We start from the raw sequence: 21,184 nt of genomic DNA on the forward strand, positions 1-21,184 counted from the left end.
GCTGCATTGCAAGTGTGTAAGACGAATAACATAGAGACAGGAAGTCTCTTTATTTTTGCTGTGTTAATCACTGAGTCAGTTATTCTCTAACAGTAAAGCCTGAACATAAACACCCTCTGGTTCACGTTCATCACACAACACAACATCAACCACACATCAAGCTGGAGGTTTCAGGCTAACTGGGGAAAGGTTTTCTGCTGCTGTGCTGGAAAGTCTGCGCATATATCAGCCGTAATATCTCATGCTTGTTGCTCCTACAATAGAGTCTGAATGCAAATGAGCCACATGCATAAAGCCTGCCAGCTTGCTGAAACAATAATTCACTGCTTCTAAGCCCCACACAGTGTAACGTTCATGCGGTGCCTCTGGTTTCATTATTTATGTAAAAGAAATACTGGCTGCGTACTGTGAGACAGACTGAGAGCCTTAGAGGCTAACATGCTACATAGCCCATCTTGACATATATGCTGGTTTCTTTCAAACTAAATGAGAATTTACTATTGTGCATACACACCCATTTGTTACAGTTGTCATGGATACCCTGTCATTCAAATTCGGCAGCGGTTCGCAGTGCTGGAATATGACATGATTGGCTACCACACACTGCTAATCATGTATTTCTGCATGCTGCCAGATTGTCTTCCTCTATTAAAATCATTCGCGTTGGACTGATTTAGCTCATTGTTCCTCTCACTGTGCACGATTAGTGAGAACAATAGCATCCGCTGTGAAGTTACTACTTCTCACACTTTACAAAATCATGCTAACAGTAGCGCATTCATCAAACTCATTGGAGTGGATTCTGCATCAGTGCTGACTTAACAGACTCAGACTACCCCTGCATTAATCATCAAACTCTGGTGAATAAAGAATATCCCAAAGTTACAATGAGCAACTTTGCCAGATGTCATTTCAATCTTTTTTATCAAATAGGATTTTGACAAAATCAGAGCAGCTAAAGCAGCATTAATTGTTTGTTTTTTTTGGCCACTCAGGGGCAGTAGAACAAGCTGTAAACACAACACTGACATATTATCACCTTGTAAAGTTGATAAGGTGAACAAGTTAGCAAACCGTTGCCTATCACACATCCAGCAGACACCGAAGAAACATCAATTTAGCCTTCATTTGCAGTCATGTTCTTCCCCAATAGTCACTCTTCTTTTAGCTCTGTTTTGGTCTCCACCAACACGAGACCATCATTTGGCATTGTTCACAAGCTAGATGCTAACTTTGACTTTCTGCAGTCTGATGCTTGGAAGGTAGTGTCCAGAAGGTTCTTCAAAGCCCTTTTTTAAATGAGAACTGCTGCTGGCTGCAGCTGGAAACAGGGCTGGTGAAAGTGGTCGGAGCGAACTGTGGGCCTTAAAACAAAGGGCTGAAAGATGCTAGTTTTCCGAGGGTTCACCACCGCAAGCGACCCCTTTTACGTTACAGTCATTCGACTAAATAAATTGATTAGTGCAGCTCTGAAAGGAAAATGCACCGTTTATTTTACAGCACGTGCTCGCGCTGCTTGTGTTTGGAGCACATTCACGGGCAAACTGCACATAGTGTAGCTCAACAACTGATTGAGCAAGCCATCAATCAGCAGATGGATGTTTTCCTACTAATGGTTGAGAGTGGCGAATGAGTCCCACATTATACCTGTTTATCCTTACTCTCCCATTAACGTGGAGAGGCTGTCACAGCTGCGAGCGAGACTTCATACAGAGTGACTCTCTGCTAGTGAGGACTGATCCCTTTGGAAAAGAGCAAGAACACGGGAGGTAGTTGCTCACGAGGAAATGAGTTTAAAGACTAACATGTTGCCATCGTTGCCTTTTTGCTTCCCACGTCAGCCAGTTTGTCACTAAAATACCATCTGGATAGCATATACAAAGGTTAACATTTAGCAGCATATCTTACTTTGAGAGGATGGTGTTAGTGAAGCTTTGGCCATAAATCCATCAACATGACAATAATCACTGATGAGGTGCATGGTATTGGTTATGTTTTACTATATAAAGCTTTGACTGCAGGTGATAATTATTACAAACCTCCAATAAAATCTCCTGACTATTATCACCTTCACTGCATTCACAAACACACGCACACACTCACTCACACACACACACACAACCACAAAGAGAAAAACAGTCGTACTTACATTTGGTGACAGCGAAGTTGATAATCCTCCCTCCCTCCCGGCCACCTTCCTGAACGGTGAAGTATCTTTAATCCAGATGTGTTTAAAGTTTCTGTTCAGATGAATTCATCAATAAGCAGGCCAGCAGGGGAGGGACAGGAGAGTGGTTGCTACTCGCCCCGGTCCATCTCTTGATTGAATTTCCATTGTGGTGCAATCGTATCACCGGGTGCTCTGACTGCAGGAGGGAGAGGATACAGGTCACCGCACTCGACAGGGTTCCACTTTCTCTGCAGCCGGAGGGGCTCCTGTAAAGGGAGAGAATTGACAGGTTGTGCACAAAAGGTCTCCAGAGCTTCCTAAAGAGAGACACACTTTAGTGATTCTGGTACCACGTGTGGCTGAGGCCTTTCACACACATGTATGCACCCCAGCAAACGCACACATGTTCACACATTATAATAACGCACATAATATGGGAATAAGACAATATGGAGATAATTCTCTGAACTGACATACAGAAGCTTTTTCTTAACCAAAATGGAAGAAAAAAAATCTATATATTAATGCTTGACCTGTCCACGGTGAAGTGTTGAACGAAGGACACCAGATATCCACTGTTAACCTGAGAGGAATGCATAATTCAGAAAGGCCAGAAAGGAGTATCACATAGAGCCTGGCCCTTCATGCATTCACAGCCATCAGGTTACACTGATACAGCAGACCACTTCCCTCCAACTTCTCAAAAACATAGCAAGAGAGAAACAGTGAATGACGCAGTTATCCTGAGATTGACCTCATGTGAAGTGTTCAAACACGTCTTTCATGATTTGTCATCTTTCATGTGCTAGGTGCTAACATAACAGGCCACAAGGGAACACCAGAGCACTAATGAGGATACCAAAACAGAGTCGTGCTTAAAGTAGGGAGCATTTGGGAATTCTGAAGCATTAAAATACATCCGGATATTGAAATGAAGGCACTTAATGTCACAACGGTTGGTGCACTTTCAAGTCCCAGAATCCAATTTACTGTTTGTTTGTTTTTTTGTCCTGTAATGCCATAAAGGCTAATACTTCAGAAATAATTGTGCAGGTTCTGGTGCAGTTCTGTAACAACTTTCTGAGAATCTGGCCCCCTGAGCTCGGTTCATTTTCCAGGCCCTCTTATATTATTTAGGATAATTAGAACATTTTTTTTAATTTGACATGAGAAGTTAGCCGACACAAGACAAAAAGAAAGAAAGAAGAAACAGAGAATCCCATGCGCTGATTCAACATTCAGTTGACACTGCAGCAATGCTCCCAAACTGTGTATTAACTGGACTTTTAGCATAACCCAGGACTTTCTGCTGATGCCATATGTGTAAATACCTCTCTAATTCCTGTGTTGTACTGGTTGGTGTATCTATTTAAACCAGGCATGTCAAACTCATTCCATAAAGGGCCGTGTGGCTGCAGGTTTTTGTTCCAACCAAGGAGGAGCACACCAGGCCAACCAATCTACATCAAGGGTTCACTTAGTTATCAGCTGAAGACTGAGACCAACTGATTAATTGATTCCAGCCTGGTGTGCTCCTCCTTGGTTGGAACAAAAACCTGCAGCCACACGGCCCTTTATGGAATGAGTTTGACATGCCTGATTTAAACACTGTGCTTTGGCATTCAGTTCAGAAAATCAGAAAACACAAAGATTGCACACATTGCGTCTGTTTTCATGCCCCTTAAACGGAGGTCAGATTGAGCTACTGTTAAACACTTTACGTACTCCTTGAAATCAGCCATGTCAACAGCGTGTCTCTGTTTCAACACCATGTGATCCCCCTGCTTCAGACCACAGCTGTATCTCTGCATGGCTGACACAGCGGCCTTCTGTTCACCTCGACCCTGTGTGTGCCCACATAAAGACCGGTGGCTGGACGGCGAGCGTGTGAGACACTGCTGCATGAATGTTTGTCAGAATGAGCTCTTTAGCCTCACCTGCTGCTCCTTGTGAGAAGCACAGGCAGCCTTCCTGTTCAACCACATCAGTGTCAAGTTATTGACACGTTTGTGGCAATGTGACACCTTAGTGAATGCCATAAAGAGGCGCTATGCCGCACCTGCGAAAGCACCAGCAGATGATTGTGCTTGCACTGGGCGGCTTCGTGCACGACTGCAAGTGACAGCAGGCCTTTTTCACAGAAAACATTTTGACATGTCACAGAAGGAAAATCACAGGTGTTCATAATAAAATCAGTGATGGCTGAATTCCATTTAGCTGCTTCAGTTTCAGGATATGTGCCTGCTGGCTCACTGTCATGCCTTACTGGGACACTAATTAGAACAGAGATGTTATTAGTAACACCTGCGCTATCGCTAATATGAGTCAAAATTCCTGCTGTTAAAAAGGCAGATGAAGCATTTATGGGAAATAATAATAATAATGGTAACAACGATAATAATAGCCAGAGAAATAATACTTTCTCTGGCTAAATAAAGGCTTAAAACAGGAACTATAACTCTGTTTTTTCCAAATGCTACACTATCTCCTGCATGCCCTGTAAATAACAAGCATGCTACAGTAAATCATATTGAATATGAGGGGAGAACATGACTCCCTCTCCTCTTAATCTCTGCAGACTCAGAACCAGCCGTACCCACCCACCCACACTCCTGGCTCTGTTTGGAAATGAACATGACAAGAGTTTTTTTTAAAATGAGCCAGGGCCTGCAGGACACCTGTAGTTGAACGCTTTGACCACAAGATGTCGCTGTGCTTCACTGATTTATTTCACCTCGAGAAATCCAGTACTGAAGACTTGATGTCGAGCCTTTTTATTTCCTTTCAACGCAACATAAACGCTAAGCTTCCCTGCTCGAACCTTTCACACCCGGCTGCTCTGACATGTAACACTGTATCAGGCCTGTGGGTCTTTGCCAAGGCGCCTGTGTTCCTTTCAGAAAACACCATCACTTATGACCACGTGGGGCTTGTTTGAAAGCCATTAACTATTAAAGAGGCCACAGTAGTGCAGCACATAGAAGAAGCATGACAAACGTGTGTTGCAGCGGTGGTGCAAAGTTTCTAAAATAAAAGCAGCAGCCCAGCTGAGAGAAATGAGCTCATGCAGAAGTCTTGTTTCATGCAGCCTTCCCTTCACCACAATCACTGAGACTCCCCATTAACACACGCACATTTGGGCATTTCATAATTAATTGCTGCCTGTTAAAATCCCCATAACTGTGCTCCAGCGCCCTGATGAAGCCCGGTGTCTTTGGCAGCAGCCGGCGCACATGATGACACTGTGGGATTTGGAGGCGACGCTGGGCAGGCGGCAGCGCTCTGCGGCTCATTCCTGCTTTATGAAAGCACGATTGGACGGAGGAAGTCACGTTGTCCGCGGAGCTGTCAGTCTGATGCTGCACCATTGTTCCCCCAGCAGCCGGAAGGAGAGCCTGTTCAAGCGCTCTTAGATGCGACAAATTGTGCCGGTTCGCCCCGCGCTCCTCCCGGCTCCGCTTTTTTCATGATCCCGCAGCGGTGGAGGGGAACCGGGACATGGTTCAGGGAGGAATTTAAGAGCGGTCCGCTGAAAGAGGGGCGTCATTGACTGGCTGGATGATAGTAACGAAATGAATGGTGAGTGTGACCAATCTTACATGTGATAGGCCGGTGTTTTAACACATGGGTTAGATGGAAAAATACAGGCCTGTGATCTGTATTTCTAACGTCTTGTCTCTTGCATGAATTCACTTGACATTTGCTTGCTGTTGTGTTCCCTCGATGTGTTGGGACTCATCCCTGCACGGGTCCATTTGTCAAACTCTTTCTGGGCATCACACCTCAGCAGTCACTCTGCTCCAGACATCTGCTGCAACTAGATGGTGGTTCAAATGTGAGAATTAACAGTAATAGCCTGCATCTAGAGCGCGTTTTCTTTGTTCCTCCTTATGGACCGTTTTATTGCTCAAACGCTCTGTGCACAAAAGGTGCACATGTCTGAAAGAGCCTGAGGGATCCTGCATGTTTGAGCTTTATTTTTGAGGTTGCACATGTGTGTCATGCGGGGGTACAGCACGAGGAGCCAGCTGACTGGTATATGGCCAACTGGCCGAGAGGCTCTCATGCGGACCGCAGGGAGAAGAGAGTCTGGTTCCCCCGCAGAGCCTCCTGCAGAACAGGCAGAGGAGGCAGAAAGTCTGTTCCCCTCATGCCTCCCTGGGGACACCCCCCATCTCCCCTCCACAGCCTCGCTCCCCCTCCTCAGCTATGGGAGGAAAGAGTGGCTCACAAAGAGATTGAGATAAAGCTCTGTCAATCATCCGTACATCAGTGCTGAAACTGCAAAGTTTCCCTGACAAAACCTGCGTGCTGCTGCTGTGATAACACGTGCATCGGAAAATAAAGGCTTTGTGTTCATCTTGTTGTGCCACCTCCTGTTAGCTGGTACAACATGAAGCATCATTTAAAGTCACCCTTTGCATGCAGCCCCTGAAATGATCACCTTCCCAGTGGCTGCAGAGTGCTCATCACTTACATTTCTCTCCCCCTTTTTCTTCGCAGAGCTGAGGCGGGTCCCTGCAGTGTAATACATTTTGCTAAAGGTAAGACCACGTCTCCCCCTCACTGCCATCATGCTGCTCTCCTCACCACACATTAACATATTGAATTCATGCCTGCGAGATAGATGGTTCAAAGCTCGCACAACTGTTGCTACGCTGCCACAAAAGACCCTCTGATAACAAGATATGATGTGATGTTGATGCAGACAACAGTGTTTAGTCAATACAGACAGCTGCACTATTCTCTCTGGATTATACCAGAGAGATGCCTCTGATATCAACATGATGAAAAGAGGACATATTCTGTCTGGAGTGTGTTGTCGTATATGCTTGATTTTTATTTTTTCCCTGAAACACAGGGAACTCACAGGCCTTAACATGTTTCCAAAGCAGTAACTACTAATGGAGTTTATTTTTACCGTTGCTCATGAAGCCACATCATTAGTCACATTAATGGAATCAAAAGATGCAGCAGCATCCTGGCGTGAACTGGATGGGTTTTTTTTGCGTATCAGGCCAGAATATGGCAGCGGCAGCGTCCTCCCCTGCCTCCTTTACTGCTCCTCCACCAGCCTTTTTTGTCAGAAAAGAAAAGGAAGCACCGAACAGTCCATCGTCATGTGGGAAAGCATGCGCTCAAACACGCGACCGTGCACACGCAATCACACAACTGTTTCCGTCTTTGTGATTGGGATCTGAAAGGTGAGGGTGGGGAGGGGTGGCCAGTGTGTGTGTATGTGTGTGTGTCTTTGGGGAGTGGGGCCTCTCTTCTTGTGACTGTGTACCCCCCCCCCCCTTCCTCAATCCATCTGTTTCCTCAATCTATCAACACCCAGTCCTCAGAGGAGCAGAATTTAATTAGTACATGTGGCACTGAGTTAAAGGACACTGAAACATTAAGTAGATGTATTTACTTGTGAAAAGCAGTATCATTAAGCTGGCTTATTTGAATAAGTGATTCAGCCATGCCGCTATTACATACTGTAGCACAGATGGCTAAAGCTTGATAGCAGTGAATGTGGTCCATTAAAGATTCACAGGAAAGGTGTTAGAGCTTAACAGCACTAAGGAGAGTCTCTCTGCGGGAGGCTGCTGTGGGTGAACTGTCGGCACACAAAGGTTCACATGCAGGGCCAAATCAATGTTGTTTCCTTTTATGTGGGGACAGCAAGAATTCACGTCCTTGAGCCTGACCCGGAGGCTCAGAGTCAGGTGAGAGGGTCATATACTTTACAGTATGTAAAGCAAGTCATTAAAAAATGATTGCTCTCTGACAAACCCAGTGGGCTGCTTGACATTTTGCTACCTGGACAAGGTAAGTGAGCTCAGTCTAACAACAGTCTCCATGTTGTACATGAAAAAGCATCCCTGTATACATGAAATATAACTGCACAGAATGTTGAAGGCCAGCCTTCCTTCCCTCCACAGCAAGCTACAACAATGCATAACATGTAAAAGTAGAAAAGCAGGATAATAAGTCATATATATTTGAATAATAATATGTTGATACAGCTTATTACGACCATAAGCAGGCACTTTAAGTCACTTGTATTTTTAGCTCAGTGACCATGAAAAATATGATATAAAAGGTGTCCATATTTTCTTAAAATTAGCAGGTTTTACTCTTATAGTAACTTCTATTTTCTCTAGTTTTCAATAAAACATCACATCGTTCAAGGATTTTTCCAAACAGTTTGGTTAAAGCGACGAGCTAACAGGCAGGCGTCATTGTGTGTCTGCAGAGCGAGCAGCCTTCCCTCATTTTAGATGGACCTGAAATGTTCGGTGTGATATACACAATTCACGTTCTTAAAAAAACAGCCACTGGCACCCTCTGCACTCCTGTTTTTCATTAATTGTCGCTGGTTTATTTTCCCGAACGCGGTATTAAAATCCCAAGCATCACTGACGTCTGCAGTAGGTGTGCAGCGTGAACTAATATCAACCTTTTAGATTACAGAGCAGCTTTGTGTGTCTCAGCAGGGTTCAGGAGCTTTTCATGTGACTCTTTTTGTGTCTTTGGCTCCTTCCTGGCTGAGCTCTGGGCTTTGGCGGTTCAGGATTGTGCTCTCTTGAGATGTTGCCATGACACCTATTTGGAATCTTTTGTCTGTTGCCAGCTAATTAAGCGCTAAGAAAAAAAGACATATTTTTCTCTCGTAATGAGTTTTATTTGTCATTGCATGGTTTGCCGCTGCATAAATACTTAATGCAGACAATGTGAGCACAAATATCAACATCTGAAATGATTCTGTAGTTATTTTCTTTGCATATAAATGTTTAGCAATCAGTAAAAATTATGCATTTTCATTGATTAACAAGGAGCTACTGGTTCAAGCTAAGGAATGCTCTGATGAACTAAAACAAGACATTTGGATCAAATCATTTGAGATAAAACGAGGTTATGTCCATTTCTTTCCACTGTATAACTTCAGAGTTCTGCACCCTGAATCTGTAACTGTATGTTAATGTTAAACAGTTTTATGTGAGTGTGTGCTAACTAGTCTATGCTGCCGTTTTGACCAGGTCTCATTTGTGGAAGAGATAATGTAGATCAAGAGACTTCCTTTTTAAATATGTCAAATAAATGAAGTGCATTTAGTTTAGCTCGGATTTAATCTGTTAAAATCCAGATTAGAGGCCTTTTCTTTAACGGTATTGAAAACCTATTTTCCCAATTAGCTTCCTCTCATGAGTGTTGGGGTCCAGCATGAACACACAGTTTTTTAGATGCAGTTAGGAAGGTTCTGGTTTTTGCACTTGAGACATTTCAGTATTTCTAGTTTTCTGTCTGGTCTTCTTACTGGTTTGAAGTGGACTCAGTTGGAAAAACTTGATGCCACATTTAGCAACACTTGAATCAGAATCTGATGACGGTCGGTGGATTTAAAAGTGATTGATGCGTATCTAATGTTATAGAGGATTTGAGACAAAGTTTCAGTGGCTTTAAATTTAATTTTACAGCCACAAAAATAAGCTTTTTGCTTGTGTTGGAACAGTTCGGTGTGTCTCATGCTGTGACAAAGGTTTTTGTGACAAAAAGCCTGGAAAATACATTTTGTGCAAGTAAGAATGCAGATGTTTTGATATTTTTTCATTTCAGCACTTCTTAACCAAATGTGTGACTATTTAATGTCTCATAGTCGACATGAGCAACAGAAAGGCATGTAGAAAAAAGATCTGATAGCTCTGCAAAGAGGAATTAAAGAGAAAAAAACACCATTTCTGTTATTAAAGGATCTCAACATAATAGTTTAACAGCATGACAGAATTCAAAATTCCAAATAAGGACATCTTTTTCATCTTAAGGTGAGACTCTGCAAGTGAATAGGATGAAAATTTTGAACCAACAGATGTCACCTGGAAAATTCCCCAGGTGATAACTCACATTAACACAAATACATTTTGTGATGTTTACATAGGCAAATGATGCATTAGCTTACTAAATATGCACTAATTTGCACCAATAAAGCCAAATTAAAAATTCTTGGTCAAAGGGAAGTTTGGATACTTCTTTTTATGATCACTGCATATATCAGCAAATACCATCAGTAGCCATAAAATATCCATTTTTACCTTGTGCTTCAGAATAAAATGTTATATAAATCAGGCGATGAATGATATATAAACTAACCTCTCTGTAAAACCCCTCAGAATGTAGACAGGAATAAAACTGGAGAGTTTGGTGAATGTAAATGTCACTGAAGTTTCTGGCTCAGTCTAGGAGGAAAAAATAATTTTTAGCTTTTAAACATATACATTGTAAAATTAAATGTTTCCTGAAATGTGAAGTAAAATGCACACCTAAATGTGCATTTTGAACGCTATCTTTCCACCAGTCTGACAGAAGACGTGTTATGGGAGCAAAATAGCCCCAAATCTCCAAATTGATCGCTGCATGAAAAAGCAGTGCTTTCGCTGTGGTGTCTCTGCTTTTTAGTCTATATTTGAACTATGGCTGCAAAAGGTAACATGAAACAAACATACCAACCCATCAAGAATGTGTCCATGCTCTACTCTAGAGGTGAAAATTAACAATATAATCTTGATCAGTCATCTCAGAGACTCTCCTGTATTTCACTTTACAGTCCTGATTGTCAGGTAATCAGACTTTAACCAGTATTAATTAAAATCATTGAAACATTGAACAATACCCATTAAAGCAGGTGTGTATCCTGGATAACAATTCCCATCAGGTTTTCCCAGGAAGTATTTTGTGTCACTTTGTTTTTTTTTTATATCACTCTAATTCACCGTATACTCTAATCACATGCAGAGCTGGCCTACTTCCCGAATTTTCTGAGATAACAGCGCAAATGTTTTGCATATTAAAAAAAAAAACTGATTCAAGATCTCTACATGATACTGGCTATATATAAATGATAAGGCTTGTCTGCAGTATATGAACCCCACATCCCACAGCTTTCCCAGCCTGTGTGAGAGATGAAAGCAGCCCTGTCTCCATGAAGTGCTTTGGCAGCTCTGTTTCTGCCGGCGAACCGGCTTTTGCGAACTTTCAGGTGGCATGGGAAAATATAGTCATAAATAAAATATAGAGCCATGAATAATTTAGGGGAGCATTGTGATTGACATGAGGGTGAGAGCACCTGATTATGCCTTCCGCACTGTGTGACTGGAATTACAGCAAATCAAAACATTAGCCTGAGTGTGGAGCTCGCTCGCTCGCGCTTGTCTGCTACGACATATTTTGATCGCTGCTTGTAACAACAAAGACGTTGTGAGACGCTGGATGAAATGTCTTCTCAGAGATTACGCTTGAATTTAAGCACGAGGCCCTGTTTAATTAAAACACTACTAACGCTGCTGGGTTTGAAAGAATTAAAAAAAAAACCACACACACACACCATCATGTCAGGAGTCAAATGAGTTCACAAGCTCTCAACAAGAATATTCTCATTTAAGTCTGGCCCTTGATACGGGCAGTTACCTCCATTTCTTTATGCTTTATTATGTTAAAATCAAATGTGCAGCTCGGTATGTGTTGGAGTAGGGGCCACCCTTTGCTGTGGACCCACATGGTTAATAAGGAGCCATGCCTCCTCTATTGTTCTATGAGGAGCAGGAAGAACAGATCAATGATTCCCAGCACTCGGCTGTACTGTAGCTGCAGGAGGGAGGCTGCAGCAGGCATCACCAGGCTGCAGCTCCTCCGTGTGCTGAGTGCTGAGCAGTGGGCTGCACTCTCTCCTCCCTCCCCTCTCTCCTGCCCCCCCCCCCCCCTTCTTTCATGTGTGTGGAGCAGATCTGTCTGCAGCCTCAGGCGAGTGCAAGTTAACAAATGTACAGAGCGCATGTGAAGGCTCATTTGCATAAATCTGTGGATGTCGCTACATTTCCTTAAACGGATTCCTTTGTGTTTAATTGTTGAATGCTTTTTTTTCTAGCTTGTGCACGTGGAATTCTCTGAAAGCTCTGAACATGGCTGTATTTATCAATTAATGTTATTTATCTGCATAATTTGTCCTTCTGAGCTTTCTCGCAGAACACGTGAGTCGTTCAGGTGTTTTTCTCACTGCTCTGTGCCCGACGTGACAAACGACAGGCCAGCAGCAAATTTGGCAAGATTTTTAGATCCCGCAGCTTAATTGCAATGGCAAAATTTTTATCTCTCCGGTTTTTATACAATGATTTAAACCATCCATCGCCTGAATTTTTATCTGGCGTGTGATCCTGCGCGTTCTCCAGGGACGGGATGCAAATGAGCGCTTATTGTGTTCTTCCTGAGCATGATGGAAGCACGTGCAGATTGAAGTTGCCCCTGCAAACGCGTTCTGCTGTGGCCTTGTGTGTTTGTGCTCTCTCGGTGGCAGGGATCCTCCTCTGACATCATCTGTAGCTGTATAATCATCCAGGCCACAGCCTCTCCTCAGGGGAGTCCAGATGAGACCAGGCCTCTCTCTCCATATCTACCTATTTATCTCCCTCTCTGTGTGCCTCTCTCTCTCTCTCTCTCTCTCTCTCTCTCTCTCTCTCTCTCTCTCTCTCTCTCTCTCTCTCTCTCTCAAGGTTGCCATGTATGGCTGAGTGTGACACCAGTGATGGATGAGTTTGAGCACAACCTCAGACTGGCTGCATGGCCGAGGATCTTTTGTGGTTTCGGGGGGGTTTGGTTGGTTTCAGTTGGTTCCACTGGAATACACCCTCAGTCACTCGAACAGGGTCAACTGCAATGAAAAAAATGTTTCTCACATTTAAAAAAAAAAAGAGAGAGAGAGAAAGAATTAATAAAAAGATCTGCCAAGCCATCTGGGCTGTATAAATGTGCGCTTCACCACTGTGGAAACACTAGTAGTCTGTGAGGCGACCAGCCATATTGAATGGCATAGGCACTTGGCAGACGCAGATACAGAACAAGGAAGTGAATTTGCAATCTATATCAATCTATACCCACCCAGCCGCACCCCCCCCCCACTGTTTGGCAGTCGTTCCAAGAGTCTAATGATCCTCCTGGAGGAACTGCATCGCCTAAAAATTATATTTATATGCAAATAATTAGTGTATACATATGTAACAAACTAATTAGTGATTAATGTTTATTCACCTGCAACATTTCACATCAATGCAGATGGGATGTTCATGTAGCGCAGGGCAGGTGAACGTATGGAGCGCCTTTTACTTTCACACTGACTTTAATCATGATGGATGTCAGTGTTGCTATTGGAAACATTTTAAGCTGCGGTGAGCAATTTTTTTTGGACACTAGGGGGCAGAATAAACTCAGCCGAAACACAGCCGTCAGTGCTATCAGCTGACTTATTTGATGTTGTTAATGTGTCAGCAAACACTTTACCTGATGCAAGTCCTATGTTCTCTTGGTGTCCACCCACTCCTGAGCAAAACATCTGTGTCTCCAGCTTGCTAAATGCTAAATGCTTGACTTTCTCCACTACTACCGTAACTTACTATTGCTCACTGGCTCTCTGCTTTTTCCTGCTTTTCACCTTATGTTCCCAGTGACCAACATTCACAGGAATTAATTTTAATCATAATCTTAACCTTAACACATCCACGGTCTGAGTGTGTCTTCTGGATTTAGCTGCCTTCAGGCTTACAGCAGTGAGATCATGAGAACTGAAAGACTCAACCATATAATCTAAATCCTGGCTGGTGAACCAGAATAATGAATTTAAGTTTAAGTTGCAGAGTTGGATGCATTTGAAATATCACTGAATGCATGACCATGAACGCATACTACCAAATGTACCTTGCTTGTATTAGTCCTTTCTCTTCCTGGAAACAGCTTTTACTGCAGTGATGGTACAGTTAATCGAACATGGATCTGCTGTCTTTGTTGTAAGCCTCTCCTTTGTCTTTGTGTGACCTTCTGAAAATATTTTGAGTGTGGCTGCTTCAGAGACACCTCTACCCAGCACATATCTGTCTGTGTAATGTCCTTCCATTTATTGTTGTTTATGTGGAACATTCTGTGGTCGATCCTGACGTTGCCCTTTAACACTGTCTTTATTACGGAGGTGCCTGTTAGCCAGTATGTAGACGAGTTTAGTCAGACATTATAACTACATGGTCAGTCAGTCCCAGCTGGTGTTTATTGAGTGTAGCAGAACTCCAGTAAATATTTGTGTCCTCTTACATGCTAACATTTGTGGATCTCTTTCCTAACGGATGGCCGTGATCGTCAGGAAGCTGCGCTGGTATGAATTTTGCATGGCTCTCAGGTGTCTGTTCTTCCAATGTAGGCAAAGTGGTCTATGGTACATACATGTGTGGGTTGTGGCACAGTCTGGAACTCTTATCTACTTAATTGTTTTGGCCAGGCCAAGTGTCTTTTATGCCTTGAATGCACAATGGGTGCACTACAGATCCCACTTGTTCTCAGTGATGGTGGATCATGATCTGCAGGCTGCAGCTTCATCCTGGAGCTGCAGTGGGTGGCCGATGGACTCCTGAAGGAGACCCTTGCCTTTGGAGTTGAATCTATACAGGTGGAAGAGCCTGCCATCTGTTCTGTATGGTATTTGATATGTTCAAATACCATCGCTGTGACATGGTGGTGTTGGGTGTGGAGATGGATAATGTAATTGGTGTGATGAAGGTGATAAGCAGGGCGGGTGCAATGATTCATCCTTGGTTCGCTCATGTTTTGATTCATGGCCGCTGCTGAACAGCTGCTGATATGTTGTCCAGACAGTCCAGGTTGATGTAACGATGCTTTTACACTTAATAACTCATGCACTCCCTCCAAAGGTGCTGTAGCACTAATGCTGTGCAGAGGACAGTGGAAATAGCCATTGCAGGTCGTGCATGTGTCAGAGTTAACACAAAAGTCAAGCGCTGTTAAATAATTCCTCTACCACTTCCACTTTGGTCATCTTGTGCAGATCAAAAAACAAAAAAACATGTCAAATCAACCCATATTTTGTACTCGCATATATACAGTATTTGCTGGGAGAAATAACAAACACTTCTTTATTTGCTTTTCTGTTCTTAACAATATGCCTCTGTTTTTAGATGTCATTAAAAACATATTTTAGAAATTACCTTTCATCTGTTACAGTGGGAGTTGGGCAGGTCTTTTGCATATGACCTCAATTACAGTATGGGTACACAAATGAATAATTCTAAACCTTGTCTTTGTTTATTTTTGCCAGCTGTTTTCAATTTCCTCCATTGAAATAGGAAAGCCTCTTGAAAGTCGGAGCAAATATAGGTCACCATCGCTGGTGCAATGGTGGAACAAATGCCATCTCTCCAGCTTATGTTTTGCATCTCTATGTAATAAGTAAGTATATACTGTATGTGTGATGCTCACGGATGAATCATTAAAGGAATGCAGATGAGGTCATCTAAGAACACGTTTCATCAAAGGTTGCAGAAGAAGAGATCAGAAAGACAAACAGTTTCAAAAAACAAATGTATTGTTCATGCATTATCACATTACGCTCTCTTTATAGTTATTTTTACAGCGAAACTTCAACCTTTAATTTCATTTTAGTGAGCAAAGTCATTTTTATTGAAAATGCACAGAAGAATTCTGACATTAGAAGAGTAAAGGGCATTAACACAGAGTACAGAATGTAGCTGAACACAGATGCAAGACATGAAATGCACCCATGTCATCCAGATTGGTGCCATTCTTATTTCTTTATTCACTAAGTGGATGTTTTTAGATCATTGTAAGCAGTAAACCTTGCAGCAGAAGTATTCAATGATTCTTGCAACACTTGTATTTACCAGCCTGTTCATGAGTTAATGTTGTTTTGTTATTAAACCTGCTTGTTTGGAAGTATTTAGTATTGTTAGAATGGCAGCCAGGGTTTAGTCTGGACACTTCATTCAGAAGCTATAAAGCTTAAAAAAAATGAATGTGTTAAAATGGATGTTTCATTCATTTAAACTCATGTTAAGTATGAAAATGTCAATACCATTTAGTTTAACACACAGATTGGTTTATGCCTACCCATGAATGCAGATGTTCAAGCAAAGATAGAGATAGCAGCTTAGCCTTACACCCTTACCTGGCAGTCTAGAACTCGACCCCAGTGATCCAGCAGACCTATTAGTATGACTGAGTCCTTTTGATTGCAGGGTCTTTTAATGGAGAGAGAGAGAGAAATTAACTGTGATATGAACAGACCTGTCATTTGGATTAGAGGTATGATGATGAGGACATCAGACTTTGATTAGTCTGATAAGTTAGATCAGAGTAGCATTGATCTACAGTGGCTGGAGACAATCCGGACAATGGACAATGCTGTATGCAGTATGTATGGAGTCAGACACACACAGAGACGGTGGACAAAATAAATGAGAAGTGTTTTTCCTGGGCTGTGTTGGTCTGAACAGGTGTTCCTGTTGTTGTGTCTACCCCCTGTAGGTATAGTGTGTGTATCTTGTTGCTGCTGCAGTTGTGTTAGCGTGCTTCTGATTCAGCCATAATTGCCAAGTGTAATCTCTGAGTGCTCAGCAGAGTCTGTCAGAGGACAGTCAGTTCACTTCCACTGGCTTCCTGTGTGCAGACCGCATTTTGTAAAGGAGCCATCTCAGAAGCCAAAGTCGCTCTTAGAAGGGATATAAACCCTTAAATGATACACTATTCCCACTACCACCACCGCCACTACTACTACTACTGCTGCTGAATTTACACTGCACAGGGTAACCTCTCACTGTTGCTAAAGCTGTGATTCACATCTATGAGGATCTTCAAAGGCACAGGACTAAATGAACTTACTGATGCTTGCTGATGCCTCTCAGACTGTGGCTGGGTGATGTTACAGACTACACAAGAGAGAGACGCTGTGTGCGGCGTTACAGCGAGAGGGATGGAGGAGGAGTGCAGTACTGCCAAGGCGAGGTTCAGTGAGGACACCGGCGAGGATGCGGAGCATTGCAGGGTCGAATCTCATTTGTTTTGCTCGAAGTTGCAAAGAAACTGCGCAAATGCTTTCACATGTGATTGTCAGTAAATGTTGACTTTAACAGACGTTGCATAAACAGCCAGTGGATTTGAATCGTGTCCACTTAAGAGTCATTAAAAATTCAAATGAAAGGCTTTGAGTGGATGCTGAGTAGCATTGTTGCTAACTATACTATTCTTACCTCCTGTGTTGTATGCAGTGTTTGTGCTCAGAAGCAGTCTCTTTGTAAAGACTGTAACACTGTGCCAGCTATAAAACTCCTCCAGGCTTGACGCTGTCCTGTACGAGGAAGTGCAGGAGCCTTCATGTTGACATACGGCCCGACCGAATGAGAGAATGATATAATGGCCCCCTGACTGCACAGGCTGAGGCCCCACTGACTCTTCTGCAGAACTTCCTGACGTAGGAAGTGTTGGGACCACATTCACTACGGTGCTGACAAATCTCATTTCCTGTGGATGAGGTGGTACATGTTGATATTCTCTTGTCGACCTCGTGCAGGTATGTGACTCTCTGGCTAATTTTCTGCACACAGCCACTTTGCAGCTGGATGGTTGCCAGCGTTTTTATATAAACAGTGTGTGATGTTCAGTCATTAAATTCAATCCACCCTGGATTGTTTGTCTTTATAAGTCATGTAAGCTTTTGTTTTGCTCTCTCATACACTATTCTGCTGTTCTTGGCATTAGATGTTTCCCTTTTTCCCTTTCTTTGCCCCTCTCTATCCCTTCCACCTCCCCGCTCTCTCTCACTCCACCTCTTCCTCATTCTCCCCCTCCCCTTTACTATTCCCCCCGAATCCCCTCCTCTCTGCATCTCTGTTCTACCCCCCACCCCCTTTTCCCACTGCCCTGCATCTCCCATATGCCCCCCCTTATCCATTTCTCCAACATTCTGTCTTTCTCCCTCTGTCTGACCCCCCCTCCATACCTCTGCCTCCTCCTCCTCCCCCCTCCCCTTCCCCAGCTCATGTTGGTAAAAATATCTGCAGACAGCAGGAGCAGAGGCACGCCTGACTCTCTCTCTCTCAGACATCCCACCCATGTGATCTCACAGGCTGCCTCTGCTCTGCTCCACTCTGCTCCAGTCAGGCTCCTGCCTTTCAGCCGGCTGCAGCTAATGAGCCTTTGTGTGGCCAAAGAGAGAGAGAGAGAGAGAGAGAGAGAGAGGAAGAGAGGAACACAGTGACAGACAGGGAGTTAAAGTGAGAAAGACTGTCGTCTTGCAACAATAAAGCATATGGTACCAACAGTGCAGTCAGAGCTGGAAAATTACAAGTCTCTCTCACACTCCTGCACCTTTTTTCTCATGCCCGTGGAGCTCAGGGGTCGCTGCAAGTCAGTGGACTGAAACAAAATGGGAACCTCTTCATTCATCATGTTTCAGCTTTTTATTTTTTTTTGAATAGCCACATTTATGAGTGTGTGGCTGTGCTGCTGTAAGAAGAGGTGAAAGGAGTCACAGTCTTGCCAGTGGATACAGGTCAGTCGTTCCTGTGAGGGCCGGCACACAGAAAACTGTGGTCTGGTCATCGTAGGACTGATGTGTCATGACTCGCTCCAGATGCCACAGGCTCGTTGGCATCACTCGGGATGAGTGTTCTGAGCCTTGTGTTGTCACATCGATTCATTGTGATTGTGGGAACCTTGTGAATGACGAGGGGGGAAAATAATTGTGTTCAGAATGCAAGTGTGCTACAGTGCCGTGAGCGCTGTTGATTAAGGACAAGAGTTGGTTTCCACAGTTGATGTGTGTGCACAGGGAGGCAAACACAGGGAGGGGCTTTCCAAGCTGGATTTTGCTGCATTATTTTCTCTGGGATTTTCTCCCTTGTACCATAGTGTGTGCTACCCAGCCATGATTAGTGGTAAGGCAACAGTGAAGACAAAGAAAGAGCTGTTGGAGAGGAGCAACAGTCTCTGGTTTTCATTTAGCCACGATGAAAGATATTCACTCTCGATCAGCCACAGCTCTGTGACTTATGATGTCATGCCCATCCAGTGGCGAGATTTGAACTTTTCATGCCGTCATAACCAAAAGCAAATGGAGCAGTAATGCATTAATCTGAGAGGGGAACTGTGATAAATGCATAAACATCATGTGCTTAGATACTAACTTCCTTTGCTCTAATACTGGCGTTTCAGTGTGAAGAACCATTATATACAGTATGTAATGCTGGAGACGCTGCCACATGAGAAAGCATTAGTTGAGAGAGTACATTAGAATCTCCATGGAAACCATTTTTGGCATCAAAGCCTGGTGCAGCATCAGCTGAGGGCTAAGCATACAAATAGGTTTCCAACAATGGTATCTAATTAGGACCCTCAGTACGAAATGGTCTAAAATTGCACAGGTCATTTCTGGTGGAAATTTCCACTCCAGTTTGCCTACAGATGAAGTGGGTTGTGAAATAAATATGTTTCCTCGCCGTTTTGATGTGAAATCAGCAGCTTCTGCCAATCAACATTTTGAATCTCACTCGGCTAATTTGATATATTTCAGGATTAGTTAATTAGTTAATATCATTATGTTGTGTCAAACATTCAGAGGAGGAAGTAGGTTGATGGTTTCCTTTCAGCCTGCGCGGTTATTGGCTTTACGCAATCTGAAACAGCTCGTGCTCAGGATACAGCCTCACTTCCAAATTAACATCCATTCTTTCTGAAAAGAAATCTTTTCAGTGCGGCTGCCTTGACAGACTCCTCTCTCCTCCACTCTCCCAGGATGCCTCGCATTCCTTAGGTGTAGGTAGAGTTGTTGACTCTGGAGGTTCTCCAAATGCTGGTGGTGCCATGTCACCGTGCTGAACAAGCACAGCCTCCTGGGAACAATGACCCTCTCGCTGGCAGCGCTAGCCCTCTCTGGTTTGCACCTCTTTCTCTCAGGCGGCGTGTCTCTCAGGCAGCATTTGCATCTGTAATGACTCGATAGCAGAGCCCAGATGAAACACTGTGGCTGTCTGTGAATGGAACTCCCCCACAAGCTGCTCTGGCAGATAGACAGAGTGGGACTGGGTGAAGATGCATGCTGTCTTTACTGATTCCAGTTTCCAAGAAAGAAAGCAGTGAGGGAAAAGCTGCCAGTCATAGCAAGCCTCGCTGTGCTACAGCAGCACTGTTGTGTTATTGGGCTTATTTTGAAATGTGACATGACGTTCCAGCTGCTGCTGTTAAAACGGGGAACACACAGCTACTCGGCTTAGTGCATTAACAGAATACATTTTCAGCAGCGTCTGATACTGCGAATAGTGATTGAGATTAAATAAGTCCTGCAGTATTACAATCCATTACCCTTTGAAGAATAATGGCCGGATGTTATTCAAAGGGAAAAAGCTGGACTCAAAGTAAGATATTGTTTGACAGTTACAATGCAGTGGTTATTAGAGCCAGTTCCAGTGTAATGCTGATTAGTTTTAGTGTAGTTGACTGAGCTTGTTCTTGTTTATTTGTCTAATTGCATCATCAGTCAGAGGGAGTTAATGGCCCCTCTCAGTTGACATTGAAGTGGTCCATAGCACTTCTGTTACAACAGCCTCTGTATGAAGTGCAGTAACCACAAACATTTAGCTGCACCTGCACAGTTATCACCCCAAGGTCTGTAGCAGCGATATCATCTCTCAGTCCATTTTTGCAATTACACTGTATGTGCAGTGTTTTATGATACATGATTATTGACTGTGGCAGATTATAAGGCACATTATAGCCCGTCACAGTATGGATTTTTCCCTCTGCTCTGCTGTGACTGTAGCTGCATCCACCTGAAGCTTTTCCTTGTTTTTTTTTCTGTAGGAAGCGTCTGACCTAACAGAAGCTCATTACATATCACAGGATGTCACTCACTTTGCCATCAACAGTTCCACCTATTCCTCCTCCAGCACCACACAATGTGTGATATATGTACAAATCACTGAGCAAGCCATGATTTTTTTAAAATCACCAATTAAATGCAATAACATAGAACTGTGCAGAATTTACCTTTGCCTTGACCGACAAGTTGCTCCAGTCTCTTTTTTCTGCAGCCTCTCAATCAAAGACAGTGGAACGAACTTCCTGTTCACTCCTGACGTAGTATGTAATTAGCGGCATTCTCCTTCCATCTCAGCTCCTTTGTGCCAA

Source organism: Chelmon rostratus, chromosome 13, assembly GCF_017976325.1.
Source record: "Chelmon rostratus isolate fCheRos1 chromosome 13, fCheRos1.pri, whole genome shotgun sequence".
In the NCBI taxonomy this organism is placed as follows: domain Eukaryota; kingdom Metazoa; phylum Chordata; class Actinopteri; order Chaetodontiformes; family Chaetodontidae; genus Chelmon; species Chelmon rostratus.